The 21,790-nt window shown below is 40.5% G+C and overlaps 1 long non-coding RNA gene across 1 annotated transcript in view; it reads left to right on the top strand.

Moving 5' to 3' along the window:
• The window catches only part of LOC125119842 (uncharacterized), a 72,297-nt gene that overhangs the window by 48,745 nt on the left and 1,762 nt on the right, over positions 1-21,790 (top strand). The window contains exon 2 of the long non-coding RNA XR_007133188.1: positions 14,030-14,173. This is a non-coding gene — a long non-coding RNA (uncharacterized LOC125119842). The remainder of the gene's footprint in view (positions 1-14,029; positions 14,174-21,790) is intronic.

Genomic DNA, 21,790 nt, shown 5'->3' with positions numbered 1-21,790 from the left:
GATGAGTGAGAGGCCAAGAACAAGGTGGGAGAGAATTCAGAGTCCAACACCAGCTGCATGCAAGGTTCAAAGTGGTGTCAAATGTCAGCACTTTGCTGTGAGGGATTCTTATGCACATACCTTCCTCTCCTATGCATGGTCTCAAGTGCATTTTTCCTTTTTCTTTCCCACTTATTTGAAAATCTTGCACTGTGGAGGAAGGGATTATGTGCCGGAGTGTTTCATTTTCAAATGTTTTTGCACAGAGCTTTTTGCCTCCCACCAACATTACAATCACCTATAGTAAGTAAGTTTCATTAGAAAAAAAAGTTTTTCGTTTAAAATTTGAATAAACACCACAAAAATCTAAAGGTATTCAGCATGCTTAATTCTGAAAGAGAAAGAGTTTTGGGTAAACCATCTTTTATTTAGAGAACATGTTCTACCAAAACTCCATCATCCAGACTTGAGTCGACCTGCTTATAATTTGAGACTTTGGTAGGAGAGTAGAATTTAGGAGTTTAAGAGCTAAATTTTTACATTTTTTGGATGAGGATATTTTAACTGTATCTTACTTTTTGACCACATTTACTAAAAAGGGTGTTCCTCTGCTTCTTCCCTCCTCCTCTTTTTCTATTAAGTATAACTAAAATAAAATTGTAAAATGATCCTCAGTAAACTCAGTTGAATCATTTTTTTTCTCCAGTGTTCTCTGCTCTAAGTTTCCAAACACTAAGCCTCAGGTGGCTTATACTGAAGCATAGATTGGGATTCCTCTTGGCAGCAGAGTGGATATCGTGGAGATCCTTTTTACTCTTATTTTAAAACACCTCTCAGGGGCAACTTTCCTCTTGTCAAAGGCTAAAGCAATTACTGCCGATGCAAATGAGGGTAAATCCTCTACTCTGGGGAGAGCCTGTTCCAACGGGATTCCCCTCACACTGGAAATGTTTCATTTACTTATTTATTTCTAAGAGGAGTTTTTGGCTTGAACTGATACTCACAAATATGTTGTTAGTGAGTGTTTTCCTAGGTATGGTGTATTCCCTCAAAGTATTTTTCCTAAGAAAGAAATTTTAAGCTCTTAATAAATGAAAAATAAACTCTTGTTCTCTAAGATAAATTATTACAATGAGAACCTTCTCCAACTTTAAGAATTTAATACTAGTCTTTGGCTTTGCACAGTAGAGTTTCCCTAAACTGTTGAATGCATTCCATATTTCTCAGACCTTGTTTTGGTTAAGGACAAGGGGAGCATCTCCAATGGATGAGTGATTACCTTATCATCCTTTTACTGCTGCCACAGAGATCTTTAACTCTCTAAGCAGTGGCATTTAAGTCTTGAGAACACCCAGAAGTTTGCCCCAGGCTTTAGACTTTCTCAATTGAAAAAAAAAGAAAAAAAAAGAAGAAGAAGAAGAAAGAAAAGAAAAAAGAAAAGGAAGGAAGGGAAGGAAGGAGGGAAGGAAGGAAGGAAGGAAGGAAGGGAAAAAGAAAAAGACGGGGAGACCAGCTTAGGTATCAACAAAGCAGAAATAGAATAAGCCAGGTAGTTCAATTCTGATAAGACTGGAGATCTGCAGATCAGGTAATCTGACCTGCAGACAAGTACCCACACTTGGGCAGGGGCAGTCTCTTCTCCGCTGGGCTTTGTATCCAGGGCATGCATTCTCTGAGTATACTTAATGGCAAGAAAAGTTAGAGATAGGTTCCTTCCCAGCTTCTCTCAGCAATGAGGTTATTCTGTCACTTTTACAAACATTTTAAATCATATCTTCTTACCTTTCCGTTTGTGCATCAAAAAGAAGTCATCTAAAACTGAACTATAACCATCTCTAGGCTGTGTCACAAAAACTGGTAGAATCAATTTTAAGAGGATTTTATCATCAACAGTTTATAGCTCTTGGCTGAAAAGAAATAATAGACACAAGGAATGCTTGACCTCTGAAATGACACTCCGACCCCTCCCAAAGGGGAAAAAAAAAAAGGAAAAAAAGTGTAGGAAAATGCTAAGACCTAAAAGTCAGAATGCAGAAAGTTATTCCTTTATTAAGACTCTGCAAATTGGTCCTATTTTAAACCCTTCTATAATAAAGCCCATATGTCAGAGTAATGATGTCAAAATCCTTGAACTATAATGGTAAATTGAAAAGGTAATGAAAAATGAAAGATTTCACTCAGGTTTTTTGTTTTTGTTTTGCATTTTGCTGGATGGAAGTGCTACTTTTAAAATAACTAAATCAAACAAAAGTATATGAGTATATCTAGTTTTAGCTTTAATAAGAAAGTTCTGATTATTTTATGATTTTTGTTTTCAAATTAAGTGAGGTTTTATATAGTATCAGTTATAAAAAGAATGCAAAGAAAAACTTTAGGAAGACCACATACCTAGAGTTAAACAGCCCCTTGACCTTAAGTGGTAAAATTATAGTTGATTTTTTTCTTACTTTTTTCAGTTTTCAGAATTTTCCAAATTTCTATAATTAATGTTTATTACTTTCACTTAATGTAATTTTGTTGAAAGTAGTAAAAGGTTCCAATCATGTTATTTCATTCTTGGGAGTTTTAAATGAAAAAAATTTTGAACCTCTTTCTCATTGCCATCCCTCTGCTCATCTTTGGGTTGAGGTTCTCCTTGGATTGCATTTTTCTCTTATTTCCCATCCATCTTCTGCCCTTCCTCATTCTTCAGTCAGGGTCACCTGCTTGAACTAGAGCACCTGTCTAACCCTGGGACCTGTTATGAAAAAGAGGCCAGAAGGAGGAAACAGGTCCTACCTGGACCAGTGACACTCCTTAGAGGTCACAACGTTGAGACCTACAGCATCACTTTACAGAGGAGGAAAATAACAGTCAGCTGTGGAGTGACTTGTTCAGGGTTTGGGGCAGAGTGGAAGTTAGATACCAAGACTGGACTTGCAGCTGGAACCTATGAAACAGATGGAGGCTACTAAAAGCAGCAAACACAGAAGCATATCAGGAGTCACACAGACACCTAATGCATTAAGCAGTCTGGATTTTTCTAGGAACATACTCTTTTTTTTATTTTTTATTTTTTTAAATTTTTATTTATTTTTTTTATTTTCCCACTGTACAGCAAGGGGGTCAGGTTATCCTTACATGTATACATTACAATTACATTTTTCCCCCACCCTTTCTTCTGTTGCAACATGAGTATCTAGACAAAGTTCTCAATGCTACTCAGCAGGATCTCCTTGTAAATCTATTCTAAGTTGTGTCTGATAAGCCCAAGCTCCCGATCCCTCCCACTTCCTCCCCCTCCCATCAGGCAGCCACAAGTCTTTTCTCCAAGTCCATGATTTTCTTTTCTGAGGAGATGTTCATTTGTGCTGGATATTAGATTCCAGTTATAAGTGATATCATATGGTATTTGTCTTTGTCTTTCTGGCTCATTTCACTCAGTATGAGATTCTCTAGTTCCATCCATGTTGCTGCAAATGGCATTATGTCGTTCCTTTTTATGGCTGAGTAGTATTCCATTGTGTATATATACCACATCTTCATAATCCAATCATCTGTTGATGGACATTTGGGTTGTTTCCACGTCCTGGCTATTGTGAATAGTGCTACAATGAACATGCGGGTGCATGTGTCTCAGAACATACTCTTGACTTTTTTTTTTTTTAATTCCCTCACTTCAGATAGAGATTTAAGCACAGAAAGGTGTTTCTCTACTGTAAGAAACACAGCAGTGTTAAAGCAATGAAAAACAGGCTGACCTACAGCCTCAGTGTCACAGGGAGCAGACCAGCTGGGGCCACATCTCAAGGGGAAGGGGGCCACCACTCCAGCTGGTTGTTATCATGTAAGAATCCAGCCCCAGTATTGCCAGATCTTCTAACTCGAGAAGTGAAAAATTAAGATTTTTGTGTGAAATTTCCTGGTTTTAAAATGTTGATACAAATGTTTCAAAATACTATTTAAGCCAGACAAGATGTACCAGAAGTTTGCAACCCTTGATGTAGAATGTGAGAAGGGCAGAGTTGCCTCATAATCTTTGAGTGGAGGTAGAGATCCTTGATGAAAGAGGGACAGGTGACTGTCTGCCATACTGATGGTTGATCTCAGAATTAAATAGCATCAATATGTACAATCAACAGGGGTGTACCAGGGCACCAGGCATTCTTGGTAACTGCTCTTTCTGTGCTCTTCATATCTTACCTGGCTTTTCTCCGCTCTTTTACACTGAAACAAGATGAAAATTGTTGGATCCTTGGCTTAAACTAATATACGAACTCTCCCCAATTGCTGGTGGAAAGCTATGGCAGTAGATTGGGGTCTACTTATGGAAACTTGAATGTAACACACAGGGGTACCTGAAATGTGTGAGTCTGTACTCCAGTGCTTTAGAGGGGCATCCTTGTTGCTGTGTACAAGAAACTGGTTCTTTCATCTCCACCTCTCATCCTTATTTAGAAAAAAGGAGACCCTCTCCTTGTGAGGGTGCTTATTTTTTAATTCTATATACCTAAAAATTGACAACTACCCCACCATTGCATTCCCTTTTAAGTCAACTTATAAGAAAAGGCATTGCTTTTTAAATGAGGGCAGTGAAGTTTCAGCTTGGCAACCTAACCTAGGAATGATTATCAAAATTGTAGATATGATGCTTCCTCATATGTTCCTGTTTTCTCCAAATTTTCTGCAATGAGTGCTTATTTTTTGTAATCCAGAAGGGAAAAGTTTAGGAAAAGTTTCTTTGCCAGAGGGTAAACTACGTTCTATTTTAAGAGTCAAATCAAGCAACAAGTAGATTAGAAAGAAACCAGTGAAATGGATAGAACTTCAGCTCAGGAGCCAACAGACCCAAGTTTTAATCCCAGTTTTTCCACTCAACCTTAATCTCTCAGCATTCATCCTTTTCTTCTGTTTTGTTGTTGCTGTTGTTGTTGTTTTTTAATCTCTTTTACAGCTGCACCTGCAGCGTATGGAAGTTCCTGGCCTAGGTTTTCTTCTGTTAAATGGGTATTAGTATGCCAATATTTCAGGATAATTGTGAAGGTTAATGATAAGTTATATAACATGCAATAACTTATTAATAAAAGATAATCATGGCTTATACATTAATTTTGTTTAATGTACCACTTAACATCAAATTAATTCTGGAAAGCCCTGGAAAACATTTGAATTCCTATGTGTTTATGAGAACAAACCATCCTGAAGTAAATAGTGTTTGTTTCTCCTGCCAAAACATCTCAACAGAGCCCTCCAAGACCATATTGGATGGTTTGGGGACCTGTACAAATTCTGTGAGAAATATTTGATTTTTCCTCTTGTTTTGGGCACTGTGCCATTTTTAAAGAATCTGTGGTTGAATTTACATTCATTTATAAATATAGCTTCTTTTACATCTTCAAATTTAAAAATTATAAGCTTTTTTCCCTGGAGTTCTTTAGCACAAGAAAAAACTTTTTGGACAAACTTGGATATTGTGCTAAAGATTATGACACATTTAATAATGCTTTGCACATAATCAATAGTTGTTATGTGCAATACTTGTTATGTGCAAGTTTGTCCAGCCCCCTTGAAAAACGGCCACACCATAGAATTCAGTGGCAAAGTATATTCAGTGAAGCTTCCCCATCCTCCAGAATTAAGGGAGACCTAGCAACTCCAGGACTAATTTCATAAACTGTTTAAGCATTTTCCCAGCCTACTGTTTGCTGGTTTTTTTTTTTTTAAGCACTTAATTTATAATTTGCTATGCCAGCTTAACATGAGAGTTTTTCTGTTTTCCTTTAAAAGAAATGCTATTTAGACCTACTGCAGATGTATGCACTCATCTTCCTGCAGCCCACCACCACTTGTCCAGTCTGGATTCTGCTTTATCTTGCCTAAACCATTGTAGTTGGTTCCAGTCTCTCCTTCCTATCCTATACTATCTACTTTGGCACACCACTGCAGTCTTTATAAAACACTAAAGTGCTTCTGGCCTGTGACCTACTAGATACCAAGAGCTATTGAGCACTCACGGTGCCTGGCATTGTGTTAAGCACTTTGCATTTATTATCTCATTTAATTCTCAAAAGAATCCCATGAGATAATCTCCAATTTTCAGAGAAGCAAAAGAAGGCTCAGGGAAGTTAAATAAATTGTGCATGTAAGCTATAGATAACATTTTGGGCTTCATTCATCCACTTAATTACATATACTCCTTCCTGACTACAGCCCTAGCAGTGTGATAGCAGGATGAGTTAGGTGTGATGTCACCTTAGTCACATGCTATTTCCACTGTCTGGTATGCCCTTGCCCAGTTGGCACTCACATGGGTCCTCTCCACTGTGAAGACTTCCCAGATACCCTTCAACTCCCCACTTAGTCCTGGAATTTCCCCAGCATACCCCTACTACTTTGCCATCATTAGTTTATCTGTTTCTCTTCTTTATCAAATGTCTGAGAACTGGATCTTAATAATGTTGTATTTGTATTCATTACACAGCCTGGGAAGTAGTAGACACTCAGTAAATTTTGTAAAAAAAAAAAAATTCTGCCTCAAGAGTGTCTTATTGATCTTTATATCCCCCAAACCAAGCTACAACACCAGGAGGGCGGCCTGACTGAGAGGCAGTCTGGTGGACCACACCAGTGGAGCATCACAAGCCATGGGCAGAGAATCAGTAGACAGAGATGCCAAAGCTGGAAACAAAGAAACCCAGCTAGGGGCCAGCTGGACAAAGGGGGGTTGGCTATGGAGCAAGTAAAGATGGAGGAGTGAATTAGGGTTTTCTAGAGAAACACAACCAAATATAATAAGGAATTTATTATAAGGCATTATTGCTCACACTATCATGGATGCTGCAAGTCCCAAGATGTGCAGTAAGAAAGCTGGAAACCAGGAAAGCCTATGGTATAGAATAGTTCAGTCTGAATGTCAGCAGGCTTGAGACTCAAGAAGAGCCATTGTTTCAGTTTGAGTCCAAAGGCAAGAAAAAAAAGAAAAAACCAGTATTCAACTCAAAGACATTTAGGCAGGAGTAATTCCCTCTTACTCTGAGGAAGGTCAGCCTTTTTGTTCTCCTCTGGCCTTTAACTGATTGGATGGGTCCCACCCACATTGAGGAGGGCAATCATTCTACCAATTCAAATGTCACTCTCCTCCAGAAGACCCCTCACAAACTAATGTTTGACCAAATGTCTGGGTACCTTGTGGCCCAGTCCAGTTGACACATAAAATTCAACCATCATAGTTGGGGCATGGGATTGGAGTAGAGTTCACCCAGGAAGACCCCTGTGGGCACAGGTTCCAATCAGAGTCCCTCTTTTATGTGCATGCTAGAGTGGTTCACATTTGGTGGGGACAGTTCTTAAAATGTCCATTCCCAACAGTCAACAGCCTGAGGAGCTCATCACTTCACCACTCTGCCCTCAAACTTGTTCTTTCTGTGCACTTCTCTCCTGAAACTTCTAGCAACACAGGCCTTATTTTGGAGTCACCTCTCCTTCATCCTGGTCCTTGGTACTAACATCTACACAGTTGGCAAAACCTTTCAATTCTTCCTGTATAATGCTTCTCATATGCCTTATCTTCCTTCACTATTGCTCCTCTCCTACTATAGAGTGATGACTATTCAGTTTTTGAATAGGAAAGAACTGGTGGGGGGCAGTCATAGTCTGGTCGTAAAGAAGGTTTGGGGGACTGGTTTTAAAGCTGGCTTTACACAGAAAAATGTAGTTTTTAGATTGTATATTACAAATTAATAATATATCAAAGTTTTATATAAGTATGTTTTATGTAATTGGGGAAGTGTTCATTGTATATATCAAATTATATATAATTTACACATATATAAACTTGTGATAGAGATTATGATGGAGAGAACCTACTTTGTACAGCAACTCTTAGAATTCTTAAACAGTTTTTTTTTTCACCCCAAACACTTCCTCTGTTGTTGCTGGATAAATCTTCCTAAAGCACAGCGTTAATACTATGACTACTCACAACCCTTCACTGGATTCTCACTGCCTATTAAATAAAGAACAGTCTGCTAATGGACTCTATGGCCCTTCAAAATATGGATCCCACTCATTTTTCTGGTTTTACATCCTATAAGTCAACCTTGCTTCTTATACTGATTTGGAATGCCTTAGAATGATAGTAGCAAGTGCATCCAGTATATGCTGGCTTAAAACAAATAGAGAGCTACTTTTCTCACAAAAATATAATGAATAACAAATTAATAGGTCTGAAGTCCAGGGCTAATGCAGGTACTCAGTGATGGACCCAAGCTCCTTCTATTTCTCTCATATCATCACATGGCTTTTGACCTTCTGCTTTACCTCATAACTTCAAGATGCACTTACAGGCATCTTACCATATTCCAAGTAGGAGAAAGAAGAGATAGCAAAGAGCAAAAGTTGAAGGAAGGTTCATGGTAATTGAACCTGTCCTTTTTCTATGGGTAAAGTGAATACTTTTTCAGAATCCTTACCTAGCAATCTTCTGCTTATGACTCAGTGATCAGAGGGGTGTCCTATGGTGGAAGGTGACTGGGGGGAGGCAGGAGTGTGGATGGAAGTGGACTGACTAATCAGTAGTACCTGCCACACACACCCCTACTCTAATTAGGTGGCTCGTTCACCTTATTCAACATCTGCCTTCACATAATTTCCTCTCCTTGAATGATCTTTGCCCTGTTCCATCTCTATTTATTGACGGTCTTTAATTTTGTTTAAGCCCTGATAAAATACCATTTCCTCCAAGATATCTTCCTGGTCTCCCTCCAAACCTCTCTGATAAAATGTCTCCTTCTGAGATCAGCCATTGTTTGTATTTCTGCTGTACCTAGAATCCTCACACTGCACTGTGGTTAATTATATGTGTTCCATCTTCTTGTCTATATTTTGAAGTCCAAGAGAACAGGGAGCATGTCCCATTCATCTTTGTATTTCCAAGGCAGCTCAGCACAGAGTAGGTATTCAATAAGTGTTGGATGAATGCATGGATATTCTTCAATATTCCATTCTGAACAGAAAAGTCTGCAATACCCACACTGTGTCTATAATGGCCTCTCTGATTCAAGTTAAAGGAGAACATCTGCAGTCCTCTGAATATTGGCTGCTGTCCTCTGTCCTCAGCCAAAGCAGGGACATCTGTGATTGCAACGTGACTATCTACCAATACTTTTTATTCACCTCTGCCCAAATGTGCAGCTGTTTCCCGGGTGGGAGAGTAAGCGAACAGTAAAAATTAGACAAAATAACAGCACTTTTACTAGGAGTCTTCTGAGGGTATTAGGCTCAAATTAAGAATTTTGAAATTGTGCTACAATATAAGCAGCAATAATATCAATACCAATTAATACCATTTATTAAACCCCTTATGCCAGACACTGCACTTTATATGCATTGTCCTTTAGATTCCTCTAAGAACATACTCATTTATCAAATAAGGAAACCAAGGCTCAGTGAGATTAGGTAGTTTGCCCAGGGTACCATAGCTTCTAAGTGGCAAGGCTGGGGAGACCCTCATTTTTTGATACAAGCCTGTGAGGGAAGGGGTGTTAGTTGTGCTTTACCTATGAAAAAATTGCAGCCAGAGGAGTCAAGAGACTTGCCCAAGGCAGTACCGTGCAGTGGTTAAGAGGATGGGCTCTGGAGTTAGACTTCCTGGGCGTGAATCCTCATGTGACCTGGGGCAAATTGTTGAAAATTTCTGTGCCTCAAGTTTGCTCATCATAAAACAGGGGTAACAGTTGCTGTGTAGGCTTTTATGAAAACAGAACGAGTAAGTATACCTATAAAGACTAGCCTAGCACCTGTACAAACCAAGTATTTGGTAGCTTAGCCAGGGCTGCCACTAACTTCCATGATAGAGTAGCCCGAGGCAACTTACATGGTGTGCTGAGCAGAGGCGAGTTGGACATTCAGACATGCTTTGGTCCTTCTGGAGAAAATAAATGAATACTACTTTCTGGCTCCCTATGGAAGGAGTCCTGTTTCTCTCCCCAAAATGGACTCCTAGGTTTACCAACCCCATACTTCAGAAAGTCAAACCTTTTGAACAGAACAATGGCTCTGTCTGCATTTCCACTGCCAGCATTAATTGACCCAGAGAATAAGTAGGTTTGTGGCTTTGAAATTATTTGGGGGAAGGATTTTCTGAGTTTTGTGGAGTAACCTTTGATATTTCCATAGTATAATGCAATTTTGTTTTAAGCTGCTTTCCTTACCTTGGTAGCTAGTCTCCAAAGGTGGCCCTGCGATGAGCCATGCCTCTTGATATTTACACTTTGGTGTAGACTCTTCCCTCCTTGAATCTAGGCAGGCTTTATGTAACTGATAGAATATGGTAGAAGTGACATTTGTGATTTCTGAGATTAGGTCATAATGAGCCGAGTAGCCTCTGCCTCAGGTTCTTTGAAAGCTTGCTCTGGGGAAAGCTAGCTGCTACAGAAGAAGTTCAACTACTGTAAGACCACCATGCTGTGATGAAGGCCAAGCTGTCCATGTTGAGAGGCTACATGAGAAAAAGAGACCCCAGCCACCCCCCAGCAATTCCAGCCATCTAGGTGAAGTGTTGATTTGTAGAGAAGCAGCCATCTTGTTCATCCAGACAAGTTGAGCCTTCAGGTTGAGCCATCATCTGACTGCAACGGTGTAAAACCCAAGCAAAAAGTGCCCAGCTGAGCCCAGTCAACCTGCAGCTATAAGAGATTATAGTAAATTATTATTTTAAGCCACTTTGTTTTAGGGTTATTAGGAAGTACCGATACACTCATGATTCTCGAAAGCTCCTGGTTCAGTTACAACACACACAAATCCAAGCCACAGATGAGGGTTGTAAGCTGCTTCTTTACATTAAATTAGATGTTATGACAGATATACAAATCAGGATTAATTGAAATCTATATGCAAAACGTTTGTAATTCTTTCCATTTTTTTTAAACAGCAGGAGAAATATTCTAACACCATCTAACATTGTATTACATATTTGTGTATTTGTTGCCTGCCTTCCTTTTTTAAATATATGCTCCAAGATGGCAGTGATTTCATCTGTTTTATTATTCTTTGTATCCTCAATGCTGGCTACAGTGCTTGATTTACAGTAGGTCTACAGTAAATATTTGTTGAATTAATAAACACTTGAGAGAGATAAATGTATTACAGGTGAAGTTAATATGTTATAAACATACATGTTTGTTTTTACTGCCTTTCACACACCTTCTAAAATCTTTAAAAGTGTAATAGTTTTATAATCAGGAAAAATGTTATTTAATAAAATTAAGTTAGAGCATTGATATACCTATTTTTTCCTATATATCCCATCCAAGACCACAAAATTGAAGTCTTTCCATTCCTTCTCAAAGAATTCAGTATGTCTCATGTGGATTTGTTCTAGTCACAGCTTTTCCAACCTCCGGTAGAGTCATAGTATAGCACTTCTGCCCACACAAAGAACAAAATAAAAATAGAAGTAATTCATTTATAGCTGAAGCAAATTCCTAGAAGAGTTTCTGGTGATCGGATCACTGAAGGGTAGTTTGCAGAGTCATGGACACTGATAAGATGAAGCATTCCTTGGTTATAATCTGAGTTTCCCAAAGAAGGCAGCAAATACTCTGTTTATATTGATGTAGACGCAAACTTTCTAGTCCACTGTGAAAGTTGTAAATGATAGCAAGTTCTTGTTGGCTTATACCTCCGAGATCCACATGAAAATGCTTTGAAACTCATTAGAAGATGAAAGGGAAAATGCTTGCCTCTTTCCCAGACAGAGACAGAGAAACTCCATTGCAGAGGTAGCACCCAGGGGGAAGGAGCAGGGCCCTCCACTTCCACATTCTGAATGTTTTCTTAGCAAAATGGTGACAACACCACCTGTTGTACCTATCCTGTGATTTACTGTGATAAAGAAATATAACTAAGTTTATGTAAAAATGCATTTTCCTACATGATAAGTGGTACTCAAAACCAAATATGCTCATGGTAAAGAATAGTAAGAATTCCAGTTCCATGCATAGATGGCAGTACCTCTTTGGGTCACTCTTGTTGGTTCTCCAAATGCTCCATCTTGGGGAGGTAAGCCTTATTTAATGCTGAAAGTACTTCTAAGAACCTAGATTAGCCTCACTGATGACCGCACACAGAATTTATGTACCATAAAGTCTCCCTCAAACTTGACTTTCCTTCTAGATTTCCTATCTGCGTTTATGGCTAGAAGCAATGGAATCCTCCTTATTTCCTCTTTCTGCATATCCTTCACCTGGAAATTCTTTTCAACTAACCCTCAAAAAAAGTCCTCAGTCTCTAATTTCTCTCCTTTTCCAGTGTTCAGCCCAGGATTCAGGATCTTTACCATGACTAATGCACCAATCAGCCTCCTAATTCCATGTCTAACAGATGCTTTCTGTACATCTTTCCCACCAGATTAGGAAGTGGCCTTTAAAAATGAAGAACAAGTTCTATAGGCCTTTAGACTTTCCAGAAAGCATTTCTTGTGATAGGTGCTTAATAAACGATTCTTGCTTGATAAATGATTCTTGCTCACTGGTTTGCTTGCTTGACTGAGAAGTAATACTTGGCATGGAAAAAGCACTGGGCCTGTGAAACAGAAGATGTGGGTTATGGCCTTTTGTATCAGTTATGTATGGCTGTGTAACAAATCATTGCAAATCTTGATGGCTTAAGATAATGCTCATTTATTTTTTCACCCATTTTCTGTGGATCAGGAATTTGAACAGTAGTGTGGGTACTTGTCTTTCCTCTATAACGTCTGGGCCTCGGTTAGGAAGATTTGAAGTTGGGGGTAATGCAGCAGCTAGGGACTGGAATCACTGGAAATCTTTCCATTCACATGGGTGGTGGTTGAGCCTGGCAGTCCCCTGCTGGCTACCAGCCAGCACAACTACACAACATGGCCTCCCAATGTAGCCTCTGCTTGGGCCTATTTGGGCCACCTCGCCGCATGGCAGTGGCAACTGGGTTCTAAAAACAAGTGATCCAAGACAACCAGTTGGAACATTGTTACTTTCATGGCCTAGTCTTGGAAGTCACATAGCTCAATTCTTCTGTGGTCATGAGCTTACCTAGTGTGTCAGGCAGAGTAATAACCCCTAAATATGTCCATGTCCTCATCCTTAAACATGTGACTATGTCACCTTACCTCACAAAAGGGATTTTGTGGGTATGATTAAGTTAAGGACATTGAGATGGGGAGATTATCCTGGATTATCTGGGTGGGCCCTGTGTAATCATAAGTGTCCTTATAAACAAAAAGGCAGAAGGGTCAGAGTCAGTGAAGGAAACGTGAGGCAGAAACAGAGGACAGAGTGATGCTGGCCAGGAGCCAAGGGATGCAGGCAGTCTCCACACGCTGGAAAAGGCAAGGAAACAGATTCCCCCTGTAGGAATGCAACCCCACCAATACCTTGATTTCAGCCTAGAAAGGCCCATTTTGGAATTCTGGTCTCCAGAACTGTAAGATAATAAATTTGTGTTGTTTTAAGCCATAAAGTTTGTGGTAGATTGTTACAGCAGCAATAGAAAACTCATATGCCCAGATTCAAGGGGCAGAAACACAGACCCCCATGTCTCAATGGGGAGAGTGCCAAATTCACATTCAAGAGAATGTGGAATGGAAGACGTTGTTTCAGCTAGCTTTGAAAAAAAACACTGGCCCACTCTACCACTAAGTAGGTGTGTAACTGTTGGTTAATCTCTCTGGGTCTCAGTCTCCTCATCTGTAAAAGGAGAGGGTCAAGTGTGAGTGTCTCAGATCTTTTGGACCTAGAAGTTCCTGGTCCTATGATTGAAAGGCAGACATAGCATTCCCATGAGAAGCCATGATAATCATGGCTGATTTTCTAAGTCCTTCCTTGATGCTCTATACCACTTCGAATGGGGAGGGCCTGGTCCAGAAAATCTTAATCAAGTATATGTGCTGAATTCCCTAGAAGATAAGCTTTTAAGTAAGGTTTTTTTGTTTTGTTTTGTTTAAAATTTCAAAATATTTTAAGAAGGAAAGAGGGAAGGAAGAAAGGAAGGCAAAAAACTATTAATGGAGGCAGTGACCATTTCTTGTTCATCATAGGAATCCCAGCACTTCACATACATCTAAGTCTAGCATGTAGGTGATCCACAAAGAGTGCTGAGTGAGAACCAAAAGAAAAAGACCAAGGTACACTGCTATGCCTGATAGATGTTTGGGGTGGCCCAGTCTTCAGCAGGTTACCAGGTAAGAACCTTTCACCATTTTACTTTGGAAATTATTACAGTAGTCTTCTAATTTGTCTCCCTTATTCTATCCTTGCCCTACACACAGCAGAGTGATCTTGATAAACTTTAAGGCTGATCATGCCGCTCCTCTGCTGAAAACACTCTGGAAGTTTCCCTACTCACTTGAAATTAAAGCCAAAGCCTTTTCTGCGGCCAAAACTCAAGGAAGATGAAGGAGGCACTCAGGGCACATGTTTAAGGAGGTGGGCGGCCCACCCTGCCCTGGCACAAGATCCTCCTTAATTGGTGCACCTTAGGCCCTTCCTCACCTTACTCTAGACACTGGCTCTTTCTGTGGGTATGAGAACATCACCATCTAAACTTTCACCCCAACTGCCCTGGCCTGGCTCACTCCATGCAAGCACACCTACCTCCTTGGTGTTTCCTGACACACAGCAGGCCCACTTCCACTTCAGACTTTATGCTACTCTTCCTTTTGACAAAACATGGTTTCTCCAGATATCCATTTGGTTAGTTCCCTCATCTCCTTCAGGTCTCTGCTCAAATATCACCTTTTTGTTCACTCCATGAGTGCCCTGTTGAAATTCAACCTCATCACCATCTCTCTTCCTCACATTATTTTTATTCTTAGTACCTTTTGCCATCTAACAGGTTATAGCTTGTTTGTGTTTACTTTGTCAGTGGTCTGCCTTTCCTACCAGACTATAAGAGCCAGAAGGACAAGGATTTTTGTTTTTCACTGCTGTGTGCCAGCATCTAGAACAGGGTCCAGCACAGAGATGCTCAAAAAATTGTTAAATGAATGAATATCATGAGACAATTTGTTACCTAAAATCATAGAAACTAGAAAATTTTAGGATTTTAGAATAGACAGGGGCCTTACTAAGGTCTTATGAATGTAATTGTGCCCCCCCCCACCTTTATATGTTGAGGTCCTAGTCTTCAGTGCCTCAGAATGTGACCTTATTTGGAAATAGGGTCATTGAAGATATAATAGTTAAGATCAACTGGAGTAGGGTAGGCTCCTAACCCAATATAGCTGGTGTCCCAACAGAAAGGAGAAATTTGGAGACAGACACATGGAAAGAACTGCATATGAACTTCAAGGTAGAGACTGAGATAAAGCTTCTACAAGCCAAGGAATGCCAAAGATTGCCAGCGAACCACTGGCAGCTAGAAGAGAGGTATAGAAAAGCTTCTCCCTCAGAGCCCTCAGGAGGAACCAGCCCTGCTGACACCATGATCTCTGACTTCTCACTTCCAAAATCATGAGAAAATAGGCTTCTGCCGTTTAAGCCACACAGTTTGTGATACTTTTTACAGCAACCCTAACAAACTAATACAAATGGTTTGTACATTATAAACAAGTGAAGGAGGAGGAGGGGTAGGGCAGGAGAGAGGGAAGAAGAGGAAGGAGAGGAAGAAGAAACAATGATAGGCTTATGGCTTACAAAGCCTAAAATATTTACTCTCTGGTTCTTTACACAAAAAGGTTGTCAACACCTAAATTTGAGAGATCATATAGCTCATATAACTCATGAAAAAATGGGGTGGCCCCTAAAAATAAAATCACGTATGCAAGTTCATACAAAGTAGTATGAACTTTATTTATGCTGAAAGCCAGGCTATCTGCTTTGAAGTCTGTTTTTTAAAAATCATATGACAGTGACTACTGTACTTTTAAAAATACTTTCCTCAGTTCCCCCCATTTAAGTACCAAAATGTTACTAAGAAACTGTTTCCATATATTATTCCACCCCAGAAATCTGACTTCTTTACAGAAACATACTACTTCATAATTTTTTTGAGCAAAGAACCTACTATAATCCACATTTTTTTTTTTTTGCTTCTGGGCCTTACCCTCCAGAAACTAATTTTCTGTGATACTGGTTCTCAAGCCATAATTAAAAAGTAAAATGTCAAGGATAGACATCTGCCTGCTCTCTGGCACTTCCACAAAATATGTAGAGTTTAGTATTATGGATTTTATGCTAAAGAGAAATAAAATATAGAATTAACTGTTGAACAAAACCACCTACCAATGCTAAAGGTTTAAGAAAGTGTTTAAAAGAAAGTGGACCAAAGCTTTGGTAGTTCTTTTTTTGGGGGGGGGGGTCTTTTTGCCTTTTCTAGGGGCTACTCTCATTGCATTTGGAGGTTCCCAAGCTAGGGGTTGAATAGGAGCTGTTGCTGCCGGCTTACACCACAGCCACAGCAACATGAGGTCTGAGCCACATCTGTGACCTACACCACAGCTCACGGCAATGCTGGATCCTTAACCCACTGAGCAAGGCCAGGGATCGAACCTGCAACCTCATGGTTCCTAGTAGGATTCGTTAACCAGTGTGCCACGATGGGAACTCCAGTAGTTCTTTTAATGTGCCATTAACTCAGGGAAAAGCAAAATGAATCTATTTTGTCTTCATCAGCTCTTTAACTTGATGGTATAGACAAAAAAAAAAAAAAAGAACTATGTTCTTGCTAATTCCCCATGGGTGAGATATTTAACTGTTTTTCAGGGTTGTGTCTCAGTTTTGCCATCTGTTAGCTGCCCAGAGTTCTTTTATGGCAAAGAGTTACTGGAAGGAGTTCAGGAGAGGAGGGTAGAGGTGGTCTTTCTCTTCTAAGGCTGCTTAATTAGCTGAAGCACAGATGCCACTAATAAGGAACTATGTGTTTCTATTAAGATGCTGGTGAACCTTACTAAGGAGGAAATGAAAAGGAAGTGAATGGGTTAAGGACAATTTTCCAACAAAGAGTATATGAAAAGACACTGTCCCAAGTGTGGCTGCTCCATTTCAAACTCTTATGCTTTTGTACAAAATGCACAAGTACCATAGGAATTACATTTACCTAAATCTGGGAAGATTTCGCTTTTTCCAGTATCCCCTCTCTAAAGCAGGGACCTCACCTGGAGTTGTTGGCTAGGTGGCCTTCGGCAATTTACTTAACCTCTCCAAGCCTCTCTTCAAGTGTTTGGGGGGGGGCTAGTGGGAAACAAATAACTGTAATATATAAACTGTACATTGTTTCAAAATTTAAATGAGATAATGAAACTTGACTTCCTTGCCTATGGTCAGGAATCTAAAGTGTGTTGCTTTTTCTTACACGTTTACAGTTGAAGAAAATATGCAAATACTCATAATTATAATTAAATAATTGTTCATCTAATTATAACTAGAATGTAGAAACCCATCAGCATTTATTTTCATTAATGCCACTAGCCATATATTTTGTGATCTGTAAATTAGTTTCACATATACTCCAGCATTTGATCTACACATTAAGAATCTCAAGAGTAGGTGGTGGGTCCAGCTAACATGGGGCAGAGCAGAGAACTGGATTCCAGATAACACTTCTGCTCTTCTGCCAGGGACCTTTCCCCTGTATGTGTTGGCTCTAAATGGAGAGTCATTTCTCTTGTCTCAGTTAAGAACATTTTACTCTTGGGTGTGAAAGCTGTGCACCATTGAGTAAAGGTTTGTGTGTGTGCAACTTGGGGACATTATCCCAATAAAAAAATTTACTGCATACATCATAGTCTAAAGGTTTTTAATCTTTCCTGGATCCTAAATCCTTTTGAAAATTTGATGAAATTATTCTTCCTTCCATGCACTTTTACATTCACCCCCAAATTATGCACATAAATTTTGCGGTTTTTACAGATCCCCTAAAGTCCATCTAGAAATCTTTAATGAGGCCACATAGCAGGCTTAAGAATCTCTAGTTTAAAGAGATTGGTATTTAATATAAATACTACAAAGAAAGCTAGCATTCACTTTTATATTCCCCTTAAAATCTTTCATTTTTCAGTCTCCCAGTTTCTATCCCCATTTTTTTTTTTCTGGATTCTGTCTAAAGCTGGGAAAGTAAAACCGGACTATCCAAACTCCTCAGGTTCTAGCTAAAGATCTAGTCAGATACAGGAGTGGCACATGGGAGAGGCAGAACATTTTGGTGCAAACTGAGGACATATTTACCCATTACCTGTGGTTGACACCCTAATGCATAAGAAACAAAGAAAGAATTTGAGACAAAAGCTTCAAAATCCAGCCTGCCATTCCTTTGCACTTTGCTGTTTCATTTGTAACTCCTCCTGGAAAAGCTAGGGCCACATAGGTTGTCTGGTAATGACCTACTGCTCCACCAAAGATTACCTGAATTCCCTTCCATCAACCTTACAGCTCCTGGTGGCCTTCACAATGTCAGATCCTGGCTCCTCCTCCCCCTCCAAGCCCTAGAAACTTTACCTCTCCAGTGTTGCATAAATTTTCTAGTACCGCTGCTAGGCTTGGCAAGTAGTAAGAGCAGACCCCTTGAGCCCAGATACCTGGGGAAGCACACTGTTTTCCCTACCTGAGGGGAAAACTCAGACTGCTGCCTGGACGACCTGTCATAAGAAGGAAGCTGTAGTGATGGCTAGCTGGGGAGGGAAGCTCGATATAGACTATCCAAATTTAACAATTTTTGTGAGTATATTCGGAACCCGGGTCCCCTGTGCCCCAGCAGATCTAAGGGGCGGGGGGACAAGCACGCGGGGAACTGCAGGGAGGAGGAGCAAAATGGGCTGAGGAACTGCCTTAGGTTCCGACCAACCTACCTACCTACTTTCCTCCCTCCCTCCCACCTCTCCTCCCTGTTTGCCTTCTTCCCTTACCCCTTCCCTTCTTCCCTCCCTCTCTCCTGCAGGAATGGCCCGTAGTCTCCAAGTCTAGGGAGACAAAAGAGAAGTGAAAACTGTCAGGGGCGTCTCGGGAGCCTCCCGAGGGGCTGAATGGAAGTTCATGAGGATGGCTTGCCCCTTTTGCTCGAGTGTTCGCTGTTTATTCAAGTGTGGGTCAGATTAGCCACCTGGGACACAAATCCTGCAAAACGAGTCTGATATTGGGGCGAGCTCTTGCAGGTAGGGAGGTGTAGCCGCCGAGGTAAAAAAAAAAAAAAAAAAAAGTGGGCCAGTCTCCACCCGCGCGGCTTGCAGGGGCGTCCGCACCGCCGGAGCACCGCAACCTCCCGATCCCGGGACGCGCGCAGAGGTCCTCAGGGTGGCAGCGCTCCCCTCCCCGGAGTCTGCCCCAACAGGACACGGGAAGGGGAGCTGGAGTGAGATCTCTGCCGCTGGCTACCGAGGAGAGGGTAGGCGCTGGGGCTGGCTGGGCATTGAGGAGGCGGCGGGGGGCGGAGGACGTGGCTTGGAACCTCTGGTACCGGCACCTCCTTCTCCACCCGTGGGAGGAGAGAGCGGCTGTGTCCTGCTGCTCCGCAGGTCGGCCCCCTTCCCGCTGCCTCTCCCCCCACACTCTGCTAGTCCCCAGCAGAATCACCCAAGCCGGGGCTCCAGTAATCTGGGGATGGACCCTGTTTCTTCCTCTGAAGCTGCTACCTCTCCTTTGGGCCTAGTGCATTTTTATCCTAAGAAATAAGCTTCTGGTGTCCCTCACTCCCCCTCCCCCTCCCCCCGCCCCAGACCGATGCTTTGCTTTGCCCAGTCCAAGCCTCTCAGCCAGGGACGTGAAGGAGGGAAAGAGCTGTGTAAAGTGCAGATGCCTTCAGGAGCTTATCTTCTGGCCCAGCTGTTCCCTTTCTCCTGCTGGAGAAAAGCGCTTTTCTTTGGAAGGCCCCAGAGTGGATCCCCTGAAGCCATAGGTCTGTTTCATCCTTGCTGTGGCTGCCATGGGAACTACAAATTGTGCTGCTTCTACTTTTGCCCTGTCCAACCCCTTGGTTACCTGAGGTGACTAGAAATATTGTCTCTTGCTAGTAAGCTTTAAGTGACAAAGAAACTATAAAAAAAAGTCATTTCAATAGACTATTTTTAGTAAACTCTCATTGTAATATAACACAAATATAAAAGTGCACAAATCTCATGTATACAGTTTGGATTTTCACAAAATAAATATCAACAAGCATTGTATATTACATCTATACATAATCCCTGAGGAGATTACAGATAATATACTTTTATTCTTGAAGAGGACATTGGTGAAGAGGATGCCCTCCCCAAGGACCTTTAAATATTTAGGCTATTTGTAAAATCATTTATTTATACGATAAAAATTCCTTGACTCACATACCCCGATGGACAAAGCTTTCCTTGAGAAAGACTAAAAGATGTTAGAATGCACTGAGGAGAGACCGTTGGATGGTATTACCCAGTTGACATCTGGTTGGGAAACCACAACTCATGTGGTACAACCTGATGTCCATGCAGGACCCTGCTCTTGCTTCCAAAATTCATCCCACAGTGGAACTGCATTTTATCCAGGTCACACTGTTCATGTACAACACAGAGAGGAAAAGAAGGATGTTTGTGCTGAAAATGAAGACATTCCAACATTTTAACTCTCTTGCTACATTCCATAATTATTTACTTCCAGACAGCATCCCTGCTGTAGAGTTAGATGGGTGCAGCTGACCATTTTTTAGCAAAGGAAGCCTAAAACAGAAAGCAGCCAAAGAGCCTTCACTGTGTGCGAATCCCATCTTCTTTGTCATAACCCTTCCTTGGAAAGAGAAGAATTTCAGTATCCATGCTCTGTCTTCCACATGTTAAACATGTTAAGACATAAAAGTCTTCATCTGTCTGAGCTCTCTGGAGTCTTCATTAGAGTTCTCAGGCCATTTTTGGTCTGTTTTGAAGGATTTTTTAAAAATGCATATTCCAGAAAGTAGCAGATAACAATGTAAGGCATAAATAACTGAAGTAGTATTACATTTTATCTTACTCATGATAAAAATATTAGAAGCAGTATTATTTTCTTTGAATGAGGTATATCAAGAGTTGGCAGCAGTCTCCAATGTTTGGAGAAGGAAAATCTTGCAATCAGGTTTAAATTTCTTCTGCAGTCCAAATAAAAGGAAATGGGTTTACATTTTAGCAAGACATATAGGGAAAAATTATTAAAAGTGAAAGGTGTTGGGGATGAGAAAAATCAGAGATGGAAAATGCTTTGGATATGTCATCTATTCTATTATTTCCTTGCTCTCAGTAGTTATGACTATCTACTTTGACAGATATCAGTTATCTTGGCAGAGGTATGTTCCTGGGTCAAATCTGTACAGATAAATCATAATGAATGTTAACTCATGAATGAATGCAGATTCATGTAAAGAGCCTTTATTCAGTCACCACCTGACAGGTGTGCAGTACCAGTAATTACAAAATCAATGAGAGAGATAACCTTTTCCTTTAAAAAGTTTCTAACTATAAATAAAACTCAATACCAGGGTGGCTTTTCACCTGCTTTGCTCGTATAATCATTATGGTTGCATAATAATAGTCAATATTTATTGAGTACTTCTGCCTTTGCCATTTTATTACATCAATTCATTTAATGCTTATAAGAATATTATGAAATAGAAATTATTTTTCTCAAATTTTAAATGAGGAAAAGAAGACTGGAGGTTAAGCCATTTGGCTGTGATTTTAACTAGTAGATATATTGTTTCCTGATCTTGGGCCTGAGAAAGACCTGTGAGAAATCTGGTACATCCACACCTTTTACGATAGGAAATTGAGCTGCTTCCTCTTTCTCAGGATCCCATGAGTCACTGCTGTGATGCAGGTTCGATCCTTGGCTTAGAACTTCCATATGCTGCAGGCACAGCCAAAAAAGAA

This window comes from Phacochoerus africanus, chromosome 2 (assembly GCF_016906955.1).
Source record: "Phacochoerus africanus isolate WHEZ1 chromosome 2, ROS_Pafr_v1, whole genome shotgun sequence".
NCBI classification, from domain to species: domain Eukaryota; kingdom Metazoa; phylum Chordata; class Mammalia; order Artiodactyla; family Suidae; genus Phacochoerus; species Phacochoerus africanus.
The sequence above is the reverse complement of the archived record's forward strand: the minus strand, read 5'-3'. Positions and strand labels throughout refer to the sequence as shown.